Below are 17331 nucleotides of genomic sequence, written 5' to 3' on the forward strand. Positions count from 1 at the left end.
ATAAATTTATAAAAGCCCTTTTATAGCATTGATCCCCTATCTTAGTTCTTGGAAGTAATGAAATAGGGAAGTTTAAACAACTAAATTAAATACTAGTAACAGTTAAGTTGTATGAATTAAGTGTGTCAATAGTAAGTGTTAAAGGAAGAGATTGGAAAAACTGATTTTCCCAGTCACTCAAGGTGCTCAAACCGATCATGGGAACATGTAGTTTTATTTGTGTAGCAACTGATAAGATAAAATCAATAGAGACCAAAACTCCTTTCACAGTGTTATAGTGAATCATTAAACACGAAATGAGCCTCTAACCTTGCCCTGTTGGCATTTCTACTGGCCAGAGAAATACAACTTAAAGAAGAACATATAAGGTAAGTAATGTAAATGTACACTGTACTATGAAATGTATCCTGAAACGAAGTTTTCAATATTAAGATTGTTTGATTTATGTAATCAGAAATGCCTGAATAATTATAAAATTATTAATTAATAAAGTTTAAATCCTATAAACAAAGTCTTTCTGTGTGTGTGTGTGTGTGTGTCTGTGTGTGTGTGTGTGTGTGTGTATTTTAATTTCAATGATAGTTTTCTTGGATAACAAATTGTTGAGAGAATAAAGTGAAATAATTACTACATCTGCAGGTGTTGGGTAAAAATTTTTTCAGATAAGAAAATTTTAAAAGAAAATTACTACAATAATTAAATTGTTGGTGATCTTGGTTGAAAACTCTTCTGTTAAGGATGGCACCATCCCAGAAAGGTTAAATCATATGTTAAAGGTCAATATCTAACTTCTAACTGGCCCAAAGTACAATTCAAGTTCAAAGAAAACAACGAAGTAAATTAAAAACTGTAAAAACACAGATGATTATAAACATTTTAATCACAATTAGCATGTATAGTTGAAAAATTATAATTAGTGAGAGTAGACACTAAGCCCTGAAGAAACAAGTGGTGAGAAAATAAAGTGCTTGTTATGGAGCCATCAATTTAGACGTTTTTTGTCTATTAGTTTATGAAACTGGCTTTCATTTTTAATGTGTACTCCCATTTCCTGTAATTCCTCCATTTTCAAATAGAATTTCAGATTCAGAAACTCTAAATGTGACACTAGGCTTCACACTGAATTTGCTACTTTAATAACGTAAATTAGGTTTCTAGAAAATACAACAGAAAAAAAAAACAGAAAACTTTAAAAAATATTTAAAAGGCACTTATAAACTCTAATTTATTGAACATCCTGAGGATGTTTATGTGCTAGGTATTACAACAGACAAAGGAATGCCAAGAAAATTAAGACTGAGTCTCTGCCTTCCAGAACTTATATTCAGTAAGAGAAGAAGGGAGAATTAAGCACAAGGTACAGTGTGATAATAACTAGGAGAACAGAGGGTATATTACATGAGTATAGCATAAAAATAGTGATTAAAAATACATTAGTTGTCAAAGTGATCTTGGTAAATTGAAATTGCCGAATCAAGCAAAATAATTTTATTCACTAAAGAAAATGTCTAGAAGAAAAATATATTTTCCCCCAAATTCTATAATCTATAACACGATAGAAATCTAACTGCCAGCCACTAAAGGTAATAAAATAACCATCAGCTAATAGCAGAGCCTAAAATAAAAATAAAAATAAAAGAATACTAAGATAATTCCTGTAAAGTGAGCTCTATTCAAACCATTAGTAGAAAATAAATTATAGAATCTAATATGTTAGATGGTTTGATAAAGTGGAATCATGGGGGTTCTTGATAAATTGCTTAAAAGGTATAATAAAACAGAAAATTTAGTAAACAAGAACTTTTTCCTTACTTTTCGTAGAATTCTGAGCTTATCTCATACCTGCTTTCTGGGTCTCCAAATAACATTTACCCAGGAGATCCACAAATCCAATCATTTTCTCTCTATTTTATACTATCTCTAAAAGTGATTTACAAGTAAATTAAAAGTGTTAATCACATCGGGAAAATACCACAATTTCCAACCATTATTTAATCAGGTATGTCTTAGGCACTGCTGCAGTGCTATCAACTTGCTTCCAACTGTGAAGAGTAACTAAAGGGAAGACCCAATCTTGTCCAGGGGACACCTACAATATTTTTATAACAATGAACAATTTATATGAACAATTTCAGAAGTAATTCAGAAGCAATATGGAGTTAGCATAGATTATTCATAATATTGGTGGCATCTTAAAAGGAAGAAGGCACAATTTTTGAAAATAAGCTTATTATAAAATATTATTTGTGAAATCAAAGATCGAGGTTAGATTTTTAGCTTTAGAATTCTTTTGCGTGGCTCCAACAAGTTCTCTGTTTCCTCTGAGTCTCAATTTTTCAACTGTAAAGAAGATGTATTTTTATTCACCCAATCTGTTTCACAGAATTTTTGTGAAGATCAAATGATAAAGCACGTGAACTGAAAAATACTTTAAGAGATTATGTGGGCATCTGTATTTTAGAAGCCTCAATTGGGGAATTATGGTGAGTCAAAAAAAATAGGAAAACTCGTAATAAAAAATAAACAAGTCGTAGTCTATTTTACATAATTCATGTTTGGGAGCATCTCTTACTCAGAAACAACGTTCGATTTTTCATGTTTTAGAACCTCTCATTTCCAATGAATTCCAATTTTAACTCAGTCAGCGCTGCATTTTACACATTTTGATGTCAGTGTGATATAATTAAACGCTGGGAAAAAACCTACTCCATAGTGAAAGATTTACTTACATCTCAATATTTTATCATAAAATTGTTAGATTTCCTTTGAATATTTTTACAGCATTCTGTTACTTCATTTAAAAAATTGTATTAAAAATTACCCAAGAGTGCTTTGAGAGGGAAAAACAATCTACTATATTCTCACAAGCAGAAATAATGTCTTCCATTTTTCAATGTTCCCATCTAAAATTTTTTAAAATTATACATTTTATTAATTATTATAATGTACAATTGGATGCACTACATATTTAACTTACAATTTTTAAGGTTGCTAGTCTTTATATATTCAAATTTAGTGATAACAGAATTTTCCCTTTATCTAATACAGCATTATTTGCTTAACCATCTCTTTGTGGTTTGGTAAAAAGATTGCTCAAGAATTTTCACTATTACAAATCACTCTGATACTGAAATATTTATTGTAAGTTTTTCCATTTCATTACCATATTTTTTTATTTATAAATTCACAACTTGAGTTTCTAGAGTTGGAGCACCTAAACATTTTATGGACTACCTAGGGCAATCTTACCATTGCCACTAGTCTAATATTGCACAATTTTTTTTGCAAAACCTCATTAGTATTGGCTTTCATGATTTTACAATTTTTGGTAGCTTATCAAGAATAAAATATATTGCCTTTTAAAAGAAGTTAAGCTTTTAGCTGAGAAATACATTTTAATTGCAAAACTTTAGAAGTATTTTTATTTCAATTTGAGCCCTCCGTAAGATTCATTCAACTTCTAAGAACAGTACCTTGATCATCTTTTCCAAAATCAACCCAGAATGGGCAAAACTGAAGGTCAGAGAAAATCCTTAAAAGGACAATTGGGTGCTTCCAAAACATGACAGCTGGGTGGCCTCTAGGTGGCTTCACAATGAAGCACAGCTGGTTAAATATACCAAATTTCAGGGTCAAAATTTAACTACATTGCAGACTTAGAAAGCTGATATTTTCAGCCCATCACAAGTGAATCCATTTCTCCTAAGAAAACACACAGTACTTCTGGCTGTAAGTCTGATGTATTATACTCAGTCCAATTTATATATTATAGATTATAATATTGGTGGTGTTTTAAAAGGTAGAAGGCACAATTTTCAAAAACAAGCTTATTATAAAATATTATTTTGCAGTCAAAGATCTGGGTTAGATTCCTAGATTTATAATTCTTTCTTGGTGGCTCCAAGCAAGTTCCATGTTCCCTCTGACTCTCAATTTTTCAGCTGTAAAAAAGTTGTATTTTCATTCACCCAATCTGTTTACAGAATTTTTGTGAGGATGAAATGATAAAGCATGTGAACTGCAAAGTACTTTAAGAGATTATGTGGGCATCTGTGTTTTAGAAGCCTCAAATGGGGAAGTATTGTAATTTACCATTAGCAATATGGCAGTCATTCAGACTGGATTTGTCTCCTGGACAGGTCTAGGAAAACTCCTCACCAGTAGGCTTACCTGGAGACTCATACTATAACCAAATGTTTGCTTGGCAGGTTCTGGTGTATAAGAAGAGGAATATTATCATTTAAATATTTAATGGCAAGAGGCTATTATAACAAGAATAATTTATGTTTACATTTGAGATAGTCAATCTTATTATTTCCCAAACTATATCTCAATGGTCTGATGAAGGAAAATGATATGTTATATAAAACATAATTTGTACTCAATAAATTCTATAAATTTTTCTCACTGCAAGACTTCTCCCGGATTTTAATATGCCAGTGTTCATTATTGATATCTAAGAGGAAAATCTCGTGAGTCCTATTTCCTAAATAGAATTTTTGGAGAAGTAGGCAGAACATCTATTAATATGTCTCAGAAATAGAGAACCAGGAAACCCAGGTTTGGATTACGGAATTATAATAATTGAAAGACTCCAGTTTTTTTCTCCCAAGACAGATGTGTGAACATCTCCATTTTGACACGCCCAACATCTATCTATAGGAAGAGAGAAACAGGACAATTAGAGTCAGTGATGAAGCAGCTACGTTGTCTGGGGTATATTGCCTGGTGTTTGTTGTCGCGTGCCAGGAAAATTTAGGACAGGGACACACACCAGCAGTTTAGGAGTGGAGGTTTAATCGGCAGAAGGGAAAAGAAAGAGAAAGAGAAACAGCTATCTCTACGGAGAGAGGTGTCTCCTAGCAAAATGACCCGCTGATGGCCAATGCATCGAATTTTACGGTCTGAGGTTTGAGGAGGTGGTGTCTGATTTACATCGGGCTCACGGATTGGTTCCATCAGGTATGACGTTTACATAATGCAGGCAAAGGGAAGGCTGGTCACTCCACCCTAATCTTATAATGCGAATAGACTTTCCAGTTGCTCGGCACCATCTTGCCTGCTTCTTACTGTACACATTCCTGACAAAGGGAAGGGAAGATGCAGCCGCCATCTTGAATACGTCTAGTGCTTAGTTCCTGCCACATTCACACGGGCAAGCTCCCAGCTTGCTCCTCTGTGTCTGCAGCTCAACTTTACAGGCAGCTGTTTGTTAGAAAATGATTTCGGACTGCTTTTCATTAAAAAGCAAAGCCTTACCAGGACTTCCATACTCTCACTATCCGCCTAAGTAATTTATTCTTAACTCCTGTATCAGTGTGACTCAAATTACTGAATTGTTGAGAAGCAGAAACTACCTGGATTGTAAACCAAGAAATGGTTCCTGAGAAGTACCAAGGGCACCTGAGAATGGAGCTGACACAGAGAAAAGCACAGGTGAGACAGGGAGAAAGAAAAACCAATTTCTGGTGATGGTATTAAATTCTTAGCTCAAGCAGTGTCGCAAGTCAACTATACCCTTGAATTGTAAATTTCTATAAACCTAGAAATATGTAAATTCTCTCCCTCCTTCTTAAATCAATCTGCAGCTAAAATATGTTTTACCTATTAACATGGGCAGTATTTGGATAGAATTCTTCAGAGGTTGGGCGCGGTGGCTCACACCTGTAATCCTAGCACTTTGGGAGTCCAAGGCGGGCGGATTACGAGGTCAGAGATCCAGACCATCCTGGCTAACACGGTGAAACCCCGTCTCTACTAAAAATACAAAAAAAATTAGCCGGGCGAGGTGGCGGGCGCCTGTAGTCCCAGCTACGCTGGAGGCTGAGGCAGGAGAATGACGTGAACCCGGGAGGCGGAGCTTGCAGTGAGCGGAGATCTGGCCACTGAACTCCAGCCTGGGTAACAGAGTGAGACTCCGTCTCAAAAAAAAAAAAAAAAGAATTCTTCAACTTTGCATCTGTGGCTGATTTTTATACGTTTCTATTACTAACCAATGCTCCTTAAGATAATCGTATTTCTTATGTATGTAAAGTCATTTAACTATAGATGTATTTTCTGTGCTCTGACCCACTATACATTGTTTTTAAATGTATTACTCAACATAACTTTGTTTTAGTGGCATGTGGGTTATTTTACCCTCTGTACTCCTTCCAGGCATGATAATGAATTAAATGAAAAGGTTCCAAACATCTCCATTTATGCATAATTCTCTGATCCAGTAAGGTGCTTTTTTTGTTGTTAGGACTCTAGCGCATATTTTGTTTATCCTAAGCACACAAAATAGTATCTGGCACCTAATAGGCTTGAAAGTTGTTGGATTTCTTCTTAGACAATATCATCAATATTTTCTCTCCTTACGGCATTTGCTCTTTTTGGACTGTACGCTGTGCTAGAATATCTGTTATACTTCATTCCCTGTCACCACCCTTACTCAAGAAAAGATGTTTCTAAGGTGACTGATATTTTAAGAAATAAAGTTAATAAAACTGTTAGTGACTGGGATAGCATTATGTTTTTGACCTTTCAAAGGTATTTACTGTTGAATAAAAAGAACTACTTTCAGAAGAATGAATATCTAATGGTGGAATTTAATTGAAGATAGTTTGAGACTATAAACTCTATTTCCAACATAAATTATATTCATACAGTTTCACTTTTTCTTTAAAAGTGATATTACTTGCTTCTCTTTCTCCCTGACTTCCACTACAAATATTTTCCTTTTCATCCTACTCATGGTCGTCCTAGGCCCTGGTTAATCCATAAACTATATCTCATAAATTAAATTGAATAGCACTTTAAAGCAAGGTATTGTATAAACAGCTTCCTGGCCAAGTGAGAGATAGAGCCAAGATCAATTAGTAATATCTATCATGGGCAGGAGTGACTGTTCACTACTAAATAAATTTGCTCCTCCAGATTTAGCCAAACATTTGTATGATACCATTAATGTTATTTGACCAGTATATATCTACATAGTCATTTAGCAACCAGCATTATAAATTAAACAGAAATTAGAGATTGAAAATCTTCTGCTAACTTTTTTTCATTGAAAAAGCGAAAACTCAGAAACATCTTACATTTCACAAAGCTAAATTTTCAGAAATAAAACTGCCCCCTTTTAACTTTTCTTTACAAACCCATCTTAACTTAAATAAGCTTCCAACTAATAAAGAAATACTAATAGTTCCTTTTTTTTTTTTTTAAAAAAAAGGTTTTAATAATATCACAGTGAAAATAATATTTCCTTGAAGGAGGTAAAGGGGGATGCCCTGTACACAAATCTTAACTCTAACTAATTATAAGTTTAGTGCACTCAATGTAACTAGAATTAGTCAGAAAAAATCTGATTTTCTCCTGTCTCAAGCAAACAAAATATTATGTTCACTAGTTTAGAAAATATTGGCTGGAACTGCTAATGATTAGCTTATTCTTATTATGGTGAAAATAGATTTATACATTTTATGTACTATGTCTAGGTAACATAAAATGGCACATATTATGGAAGCAGAACAATTTTATTATTTAGTTGTACCAACAGAAAAAAAAAGTGAAATTGACAGAATTTTATTCCCAGTATAGCAGTCGAAAAACATTTTGATATTATGAATTTGCCATACATTATTGTCCTTTTTCATACTCCCAAAGAGAAAAAAAATTTGATTGAAAATAATAATATATTATTTTCTCATGAGGCATGATTTTTCTCATGTCTTAGTTCTTTTAGCCATAATCACGAGGAGCTTCTTGACATTTAGAGAAGCATTTCATTTCCAGAAGGTGGCGCTGTAGAATAGTTAAAAACGCAGGTTTGCTTTTCCTCAGAAACAAAGCAGATACTCCTTCATGAACATCCAAGTTAACTGCAATTCTGAAAAGAGTATTCAAATTAAATAAATGCCCTACTGCCCTTTCCTTGCTAACATTTTAAACTCAATATTTTCCTATGTCTGTGACCTAATTGTCTAGGCAAACTAGCAGTACAACAATTTAGAAAGTGTGATATTAAAAACAAAATAGGCAAAAATATTAAGGGATATGTTAGAAAAGTAGGCCAGGCTTACATCAGAAATACCAACTTCTGCTTTGACTTTTAATAAAATTTATCTGTAAATATATTTGAATAACATTTCATGCCATATATTTATATCATACTCAAAATATATGTAAAATCGAATTCATGTGAAAAATCAGATAATTAACTATAGAAATTCATGGATCTTCTAGTGATTATTTAAAATATTTTTGGCATTATAAAAACCTTAGGCTTTAATAAGCTATGGGAAAACTGAAGAAAGCAAAGAAATCAGAAAAGAGGGTAGAATTCCTTAATTCTTGAATTTTCTAGAGTTTTTAGAAATCTTTGCCTAGTAAAACATATGTAGTGTTATATATGTAATAAATTTCGACTACAGTAAATTGATCTGTTTTCTATGCAAAGACAGATGGAGAACATTTGTGATGTTGCCTGAGATTGTATTTATAGCACATTTATTTATTTCTGTAAGCAACAAGAACCTATTCAGTGGTCAACTGAAAACTATTATATTTAGAAGAGAAAAGTCCACTTAAAACTGTCAATTCATAGTTTTTTGGAATAATTGGAAATTTTAGTCATAATCATTTACATACTAGGAGCTATTTTTGTCTATTTGAATCTTGTTGTTTACCAGTTGTTATATCACACAAACTACAAATGCATCTCTAGTAAAACTCTAAGCATGTGATAACAGTAGACAATGACTAGAAATATACTTGAAATTCATCATGTACAATGTATTTAGTGTAGCCTATAGTATCACAAATACATCAATGAGTCCCACTCTTACTTTTATAAAATTACCTTTACAATGCACCATTGTTTAAAATATTTGTTGAGATGGAAGGCATAGCTCCATCACTTAAAATTTGATGAGTCATGCTGTTATACTTAATCTGTTTTTCTTGAAATACATAACACAAATATTTGGATTATTAAAAATTAATAATAACCATAGCTTGATTTTTGTTAAATTAAGGCTTTTCTATAGTCTCGATTTACAATGTGTTATGAAATATGCATACCACAGTCATTTTCAGGATTTGGGAAGACGTCTGCAAATTAAGCCAGTAATTTATCTTAAGAGGAAAGGAATGAAGATACCAAAATTACACGTGACACTTTGTAATATTCATGTTTCTACTGATACACCATCTCTGAATGCAATAAACTCTACTCAAGTATTTTTAAATGTATAAATGACATTTATTCTGTAAATTCTTCTTAAATTAGTTTTTTCCAGAAAAGACATATTCAGAAAGGGAACATTCAGTTAAGAAACTACAGGACATAAATTTTTCAAATATTAATGTTAGAAATTAAGCAGATCAACTATTCCACGTCCTATCAATATTTTTACTTCTTGGGCAAATATAGAAATAGGTTATTACAACTCTGAGTATAATAACTTATGTACAGGATATAACCGAAACTATAGAACTAATATGGTGCAAATTCTTGACACAATTTTGCTCAGTGAGCAAGGTTAGTCTATCACCCTACTGTAGTCAAGCCCAATATCATCAAATTGACACAACAGTATATTCTCTGTCAGACAAATTACTCTTCACCCAAGACAGCATAATCCAACAAACCTATAAAGATGGAAATAATATATGACAATAATGTGGAGAAGAAAAACTAATATCTTTTCCTCACCTATCACAAGGCTCATAGCTAAGTCACCTATAATAAAAGATTAACAAAATGCATATAAATGTATTGAATAAAAGTTTTGTGTGGTGTTGGAGCCTTCAGAGATGAAAACCCAAAGAAATAGACACTTTTCGTATTTTATGCTAAATTCAATGAAGAAGTGGCTAGTCATGCAGGAACGTGGTTGAAGGATAAAAGGATATGTAGAATCTAATGGTAATAAACTTGGGGGAACTAGCAAGGCCTGTTTGTTCAAATTCGACTCTGTGTCCCTGTGTCTTCAGAAACATATGCATTTCTTTTCTCTGTGTATGAGGAGGGTGCCTCTCCAAAGAAAAGTCTTATGACCTAGTTTGGAAGAAAGGCAGAGAATTCTTTTACAACCTGCTTCAGGGGAGAAGGGCAGGAGAAGGTCAGAGAGTAAGTTTCCTGTTTCTGCTCTTTCCTTAAATGCCAAAATGCCATATTTTGGGGTAGCATGTCCTGAAGTCCATTAATATAAATCTGGACAGTGACTGCCACTGGGAGGAAAGGTAGCACTTGTTTTGGAAGACGTATGGGGAAACTTTCCCTGAGATGATGGAAATGTTCCATATCCTGACAAGATTAGACAGGTCTATGCACTTTTCAAAACTTATCAAGCTGTGCCCTTAGATCTATGCATCTCACTGTGTATAAACTGTATCTCAAGAAAAACGATCATATTCAAAGAATAGATTTTTTAAAAAGAACATTTTTAAACGCTGTGCTAAAAAAAGTTAGGGGAAAGAAGGAAAATTTATCTCTTTGCTGCATCATCTTTGTCTCCAGTGGGCAAGAAAATGAATAAAGAAATAAATAAGTCAATAAAATAAAAAGCTTATTTGTAACACGTATAATCACGGTAGAAGTAATACAAAACAGATGTGGAAATACAAAAGGCACAGAAGCAGGATCAAGACCTATTGACAATCAATTGTTAAAAAAAATTGGTGTTTGCTGTAATCAAGAAGCAAAGGTATGTGAATAAAACACCAATTCTATATTCTATATTATAGTAGGAGGGTAAAACGTGTGTGTGTGTATATGTATATATATACACACATATTATCATACAAGTCAGAAAGATATAAATACCTCAAGATTTGTTTAAAGACCAATGCAATTTCAGAAGTACAGGAGAAGCTATTAAAAAGGTCTTATCTAAATAACTTAAACCTTAAAAAGTAAAAATAGGCATAAAGGAAACTAGCACAGTAAGCGCCACACTCTGGAGTTGTAGCACAATGAAATTCTTGAAGGACTGTAACTATTTATGTGTTTCCCAAATGTCCACAAAGTAATTCCAGCTTGATCATCACTATCTCTTATGTTCTATATTCTAATTATCTGGCCATCGTGGTAACACAGAATGATTAGTGATAAAACTAGCCAATAACCAATCTGGCGGCTTCAACTAATTTTTTTTTTTTTTTTTTCATTTTAAGACAGCAATTAGCCAAATCTTATCTTCTGCATCTCATTCCTCCGATTGCATGTTTCCATTTTTCTCTCACTCCAGCAACCCTATAAGACATAAAGCAGTGAATATTTTCTGAGGCTGCTCCACACAGACAAACCTGCGTAAGAAAAAAAAAAAAAAATGCATCCTAAGAGCCTAGTGCTTAAAGTCGAGAAACATGAGCAGTTTACTTTAATCGACAGATTTGAGAATAGAAGAATGTATGTTTTTCTTATTTTATTTTTAAAGAGTTAGAGGAATTTAAAAACCAATCCTCTGTTTTTGTGTACTTTGTATTAGTTGTTGAATATTAACTTTACACTCACTTAATGATCTAAGGCAGATTGCTTTCCATTGTTACTGTTTTGTTTTCCTTTTCAGAATGGAACCCTAGACTTTATGAAATCACCTTTCCAGTGGTCTATCTATGACCATTGTTTCTTGGCTCTTGACCAAACCACGTGGAGAGCTGTAGGGATCTCTAAGATGTGAATCTGTGAAAGAATGTTTATTTAAATTAATCTAATGATTTAGTAGCATTAATATTCAATAGATGACTTATTTTCATATTCTCTGGGGACAGTTATTTATAAACATACATATTTTATTATAATTTTTAATATCAAGTTTTTGTAATATTTGGAATAGTCTCATTTTGGACCTGCACCTAAAAATAGTCAGTTTGGGCTGGGCATGGTGGCTCACACCTGTAATCCCAGCACTTTGGGAGGCTGAGGCAGGTGGATCACAAGGTCAAGAGATTGAGACCATCCTCACAAACATGGTGAAACCCAGTCTCTACTAAAAATACAAAAGTTAGCTGGGTGTGGTGGCATGCACCTGTAGTTCCAGCTACTCGAGAGGCTGAGGCAGGAGAATCGCTTGAACCCGGGAGGCTGAGGTTAGAGTGAGCCAAGATTATACCATTGAACTCCAGCGTAGGTGACAGAGTGAGACTCCATCTCAAAAAAAAAAATTAATTTCTTAATTTAAAAACATTTAATTTTTTACTTAAATATTTTAAAAAAGAAAAAGGGCTGGGCACAGTGGCTCAGGCCGGGCGCAGTGGCTCACGCCTGTCATCCCAGCACTTTGGGAGGCCGAAGCGGGTGGATCACCTGAGGTCGGAAGTTTTAGACCAGCCTCACTAACATGGTGAAACTCCATTTGTATTAAAAGTACAGAATTAGCCGGGTGTGGTGGTGCATGCCTGTAATTCCAGTTACTCTGGAGGCTGAGGCAGGACAATCACTTGAACCCAGGAAATGGAGGTTACAGTGAGCTGAGATCGCACCATAGCACTCCAGCCTGGGCAACAAAAGCAAAACTTCGTCTCAAAAAAAATTTAAAAAACAGAAAGGAAAAAAGAGAAATAGTCAGTTTCAGTCTATTCTGATTCTATTTTCTATAAGTAAATTTTTAAGAACAATAATTACTTGAATTTATGGCTACTGTAGGAGTTAATACAGTTTTAATCTAATTCTATAACAAAAGTACCCAAAATGCAGCCATGTAAACAAGACAAAATTTCTCTCATTTGTGTTTTTACTTTCTTTCTTTTATATCTAAGAGGACAGTGAGAACCTGTAATACAGCTTTGCCATGTTCAGTGCAAGGTTTCCTCACTATCTCCCAACTGGCTGATGGTGTGTGCATTGAGGGCAGGGGAGCAGACAAGAGAGTGCACAGATAATTCTTTTAAGAGCACAACTAGAATAATCAGACATCGTTCCTCTCCATATTTCATTAACTACAACCAGGAACTTCCCCACATCTAGTTGAAAGAAAGGCTTGAAAAGATGGCCTTTGGCTGGTTAGCCATCGTCAGGAAAGAAGAGGGTAAAGAATACTGGGGAAGAACTTTCAGTCTACCACCCAAATATCCAGGTATACAAGAAGAGGAAAAGCACAGTTGTCTTTTTTCAAGGCAATGATCAAACACCACTGGATGAGATTCCTGAACTTTTCAGCTATGGCAGTGAAATAATTTCCCTGATTATTGAGGAAGAATTATGTTATCTTGGAGGAATTTATTGTCCCTTATTACTTATGGTTCCTATTTTCATTTCTCTATGAGACTATTTGTCCATTACTGCTATAGCGACCATAACAACAGATTTGCCTATGACCATCTGATTTATATTCATTGTTTTGGTGTAATGAAAATATTCAGTAAATGAATTGTCTATTCTAAATATGTATCCATTTTATTATCAGAAGTATTTAATTACCCTATAATTATTTTGTAAGGAAGAATTAGAAAATATTCTCTCCCTGGAGCTGCACATATTTTGTGATGTATATGCTGCAAAACCAGTAGTGGGGCGTAGGAGATACTTTATTTTTATTTTTATTTTTATTTTTATTTTTTTTGAGACGGAGTCTCGCTCTGTCGCCCAGGCTGGAGTGCAGTGGCCGGATCTCAGCTCAGTGCAAGCTCCGCCTCCCGGGTTTACGCCATTCTCCTGCCTCAGCCTCCCGAGTAGATGGGACTACAGGCGCCCGCCACCTCGCCCGGCTAGTTTTTTGTATTTTTTAGTAGAGACGGGGTTTCACCGGGTTAGCCAGGATGGTCTCGATCTCCTGACCTCGTGATCCGCCCGTCTCGGCCTCCCAAAGTGCTGGGATTACAGGCTTCAGCCACCGCGCCCGGCCTAGGAGGTACTTTAAAAGTCAAACACGGATTGACTTTTGCCGATCAATGCGATTCTTTCAAAACCATAGTGTGCTTTTGGTCTAGTTGCTTCCATTCAGATCCATGGACAAATTATCGTACCCAAAGACCTAACCCAGACAATGTTGCTATACATACAGACTATCTTTTTTTATTTACTGGTTTCTTTGCTTAGCACATTCTGCTCTCCTTCAATTTATGGGTGTCTCCTTTGAAGCTACCTGAAAACATTAGGTTAGGCAGGAAAGCATCACTCTTAGCCCAACCTTTGAAACTATAAAGCACTTCAATTAACTGAGAGGTTTTAATATGGGCACTTGAAGAAGTCAGAGGCCTGTTTACTGCCAGGCCTCCTTTTTTAGAATCACCTCTAGCCCGGGTACATATTGTCACAGAACTTTGCACAAGAATTTTCCTCAGCAGTTCACAGAGGTTACCTGTTCTTTTGGCAAGTAATCTCCCTTTTTAAGGATTGCAAATGACAGTTTTCTGAAATGCTTTATCATAGAGTAATGAGAATTACTAACTTTTTAGCCTGCAATATCTGTGTTCTCACCCATTCTCAATCCTTAGACCAAAGCTTCATTTTTTTTATTATGCTAGAGTACAATTTCTAGTAACCAAGTCATGTTTCATTTAAGATTAGATGCCATTAAAACGTAGAAAGAGACCCTAAAACACAGCATTTTATACAAGATAAAAATTTATGTCTCACTAAATATCAAGTGGTAGGTTGCTTGTCGTTGGCAGGACAGGACAACTCTTCGGTTCTCAATATGTGACTTCTGTCTCTGGATTCAGGGAAACAGCCTTTGCCATGAATGACACAGCTATCAGAAAGAGGGAAAGGTTCCAGAATATTGCATGCTCTAATCTTTAGGGACAAAGCCTGAAGTACCAATTATGTTCTGTTTAAATTCCATTGTCTAGAGCTTAGACACATGGTCCTACCTCTCAAAAGGGAGGCTGAAAAAGGAAGTCTTAAGTTGGATGGCATGTGACCAGTTGAAACTATTGTGGAAACAGGTTAAGAAAAGATATGGGGTGACAACTCTCGGTTTGATGCAATACTGTTATTCAGAAACAAATCTAAATATTTAAGGCAGGAAAGATTCATTTAACACAAAGAATAAACTACTTTTCGCAATGATCATAGGAAGAGCCACAGTTGTGGGCTCTAGGCTGGAACATGGCACAGGAGAACTGACACACCCAGGGACTGAGATCACCACTGGAACTATTACCAATGAACAATCTGCTATAAAAGCAGTCTCAAAATTAGAAAGCTGGGAATCAGCTGTCACCACTACTTTTGCCACAGCTGCCTCTCAACACCAAGGGAAGTGAAGAATAGATACTGTAGTATCACTTTGAAAAACAAGGCCTTCCTTGCCAGTAGACGAAATGGAAAGAAAGAAAGAAAAGGAAAGCAAAGGAAGGAAGGAAGGACGGAAAGAAAGAAGAAACAAGAGAAAGGAGAAAGGAAGGTGGAAGGAAGGAAGGAAGAAGGAGGGAAAGAAAGAAGAAAGTAAAGAGGAAAGAAAGAAAGAAAGAGAAAGAAAGAGGAAGGTGGAAGGAAGGAGGGAGGGAAAGAAAGAAAAGAGAAAGAAGAAAGGGGGAGAAAGAAAGAAAGAAAAAGAAAGAGAGGAAGGTGGAAGGAAGGGGGGAGGGAGAGAGGGAGGGAAAGAAAGAAAAGAGAAAGAAGAAAGGGGGAGAAAGAAAAAAGAAAGAAAGAAAGAAGAAACTCCTTGCGCATACCTTTTACCTTGTACAAATACAACTTCTTAGTAGAACTAACTCTCCTCCTGACTCTCGACTGCAAAGGCATACGGGAAGTGTCATTTTTAGCTTTTCAGAATCTAGAGTCAGGCATGTCCGCTTGGCAGAGGGTCGAAACATCCACCTCTGCTCCTGCTGAACAATGGGCACCACAGAAAAGCATATATTATTAAAGCATTATTTTTGTCCAAATGAATAATGAAAATGACAGATGACTGTTCAATCTACTCTTTTATATTAGATATATGGTGTACAACATGATATTTTGACATATACATTGTGGAGTGGCTAAATAAAGCTAATTACTATATACATTACTTCCCATACTTACCATTTCTTTGTAGTGAGAACACTTAAAATCTGTCTTACAAATTTTCAAGTATACAATAAATTGTTATTAACCATAATGACTGTGTTGTACAATGGACCTCTTGAACTCAGTTCTCCTGTCTAACTGAAATTTTGTATCTTTTGACCAACATCTCCCCAGTCTCCCTACCACAGCTTCTGGTGACCACCATTTTACTCTGCTCCTATTAATTTAACTTTTTTAGATTTCACACATAAGTAAGATTATGTAGTATTTCTTTTTCTATGTCTAGCTTATTTTACTCAAGATAATGCCCTCCAGATCATCCATGTTGTCGCAAATGTCAGGATTCCCTTCTTTTTATTAAGGGTGGAAGAGGATTCTATTATATATACGTACTCATTCTACTTATAGAGTAGTAGATGAATCTTTCATCTATGTTGATTCTCTGACAATGAATATCCACTTAAAATAAAATGACTGGTTCAAGTTTAATACAAAATATTGAGTCTCAGGTTGTATAAGGTTTAGAAATATCAGTATAATATTTTGTTTATGCTAGACATTAAACAAATAGTATTTTGGAATGTCTGAAAGCTCTATCTTTATAAAGAATTTGATATTCTATTGATTCATTTTTTTCCCTCTTAGGCTAAAGTGAATGAATAAGCAATTTACTTTTTAATAGAACAGCAATGCAGCTAGCACTTAATTTCTAAATAACTTGATCGAAACATTTTCCTTTCTCTGGCAGTGTCCTATATTTGAAATAGAAATATTCAAGTAGTTGCATTATTATCTGCATCTGCCTTCATTTGTTTTTCACCCAGGTGCTAACTAGGTTCAGGTCACTCTACTAAGCAACAGAGTGGGAAATTGCTCTTGTAAGCTTCATGATAGCAGAAATCTTATTGGTCTTTTTCACCACATTATAACCAGTACTAGGCAGCTGCTAAGTACCCAGTAGATACTCTAACAGAAATTTTGACTTAAAAAGTGAGATCTTAGGCCTGGCGCGGTGGCTCACGCCTGTAATCCCAACACTTTGGGAGGCCGAGGCGGGCAGATTATGAGGTCAGGGGATGGAGACCATCCTGACTAACACAGTGAAATCCCATCTCTACTAAAAATGCAAAACAATTAGCTGGGCGTGGTGGCGGGCGCCTGTAGTCCCAACTACTTGGGAGGCTGAGGCAGGAGAATGGCGTGAACCCGGAAGGCGGAGCTTGCAGTGAGCCGAGATGGGCCACTGCACTCCAGACTGGGTGACAGAGTGAGACTCCGTCTCAAAAAAAAAAAAAAAGTGAGATCCTGCTTTAAAATGGGTATATAAGAATAACATTAAAAAGAGAATGAGATGGAAAATGTGGAGCATATATGAAATATGCAGGTAG

General features: G+C 35.0%; 1 protein-coding gene across 2 annotated transcripts in view; it reads left to right on the top strand.

The window, feature by feature from the left end:
- Positions 1-261: 261 nt before the first annotated feature.
- PIK3C2G (phosphatidylinositol-4-phosphate 3-kinase catalytic subunit type 2 gamma) overlaps positions 262-17331 on the top strand; it is a 424274-nt gene continuing 407204 nt past the window's right edge. Inside the window, exons 1-2 of one of the 2 annotated variants that reach the window (XM_050750054.1) lie at positions 271-368; positions 5318-5436. The gene's annotated coding sequence lies outside the window, so the exon portion shown is untranslated. Of the gene's footprint in view, positions 369-5317; positions 5437-17331 lie in introns of both variants that reach the window. The other variant, XM_050750052.1, reaches the window with a different exon arrangement.

The sequence above is a fragment of the Macaca thibetana genome, chromosome 11 (genome assembly GCF_024542745.1).
Source record: "Macaca thibetana thibetana isolate TM-01 chromosome 11, ASM2454274v1, whole genome shotgun sequence".
Taxonomy (NCBI): Eukaryota; Metazoa; Chordata; class Mammalia; order Primates; family Cercopithecidae; genus Macaca; species Macaca thibetana.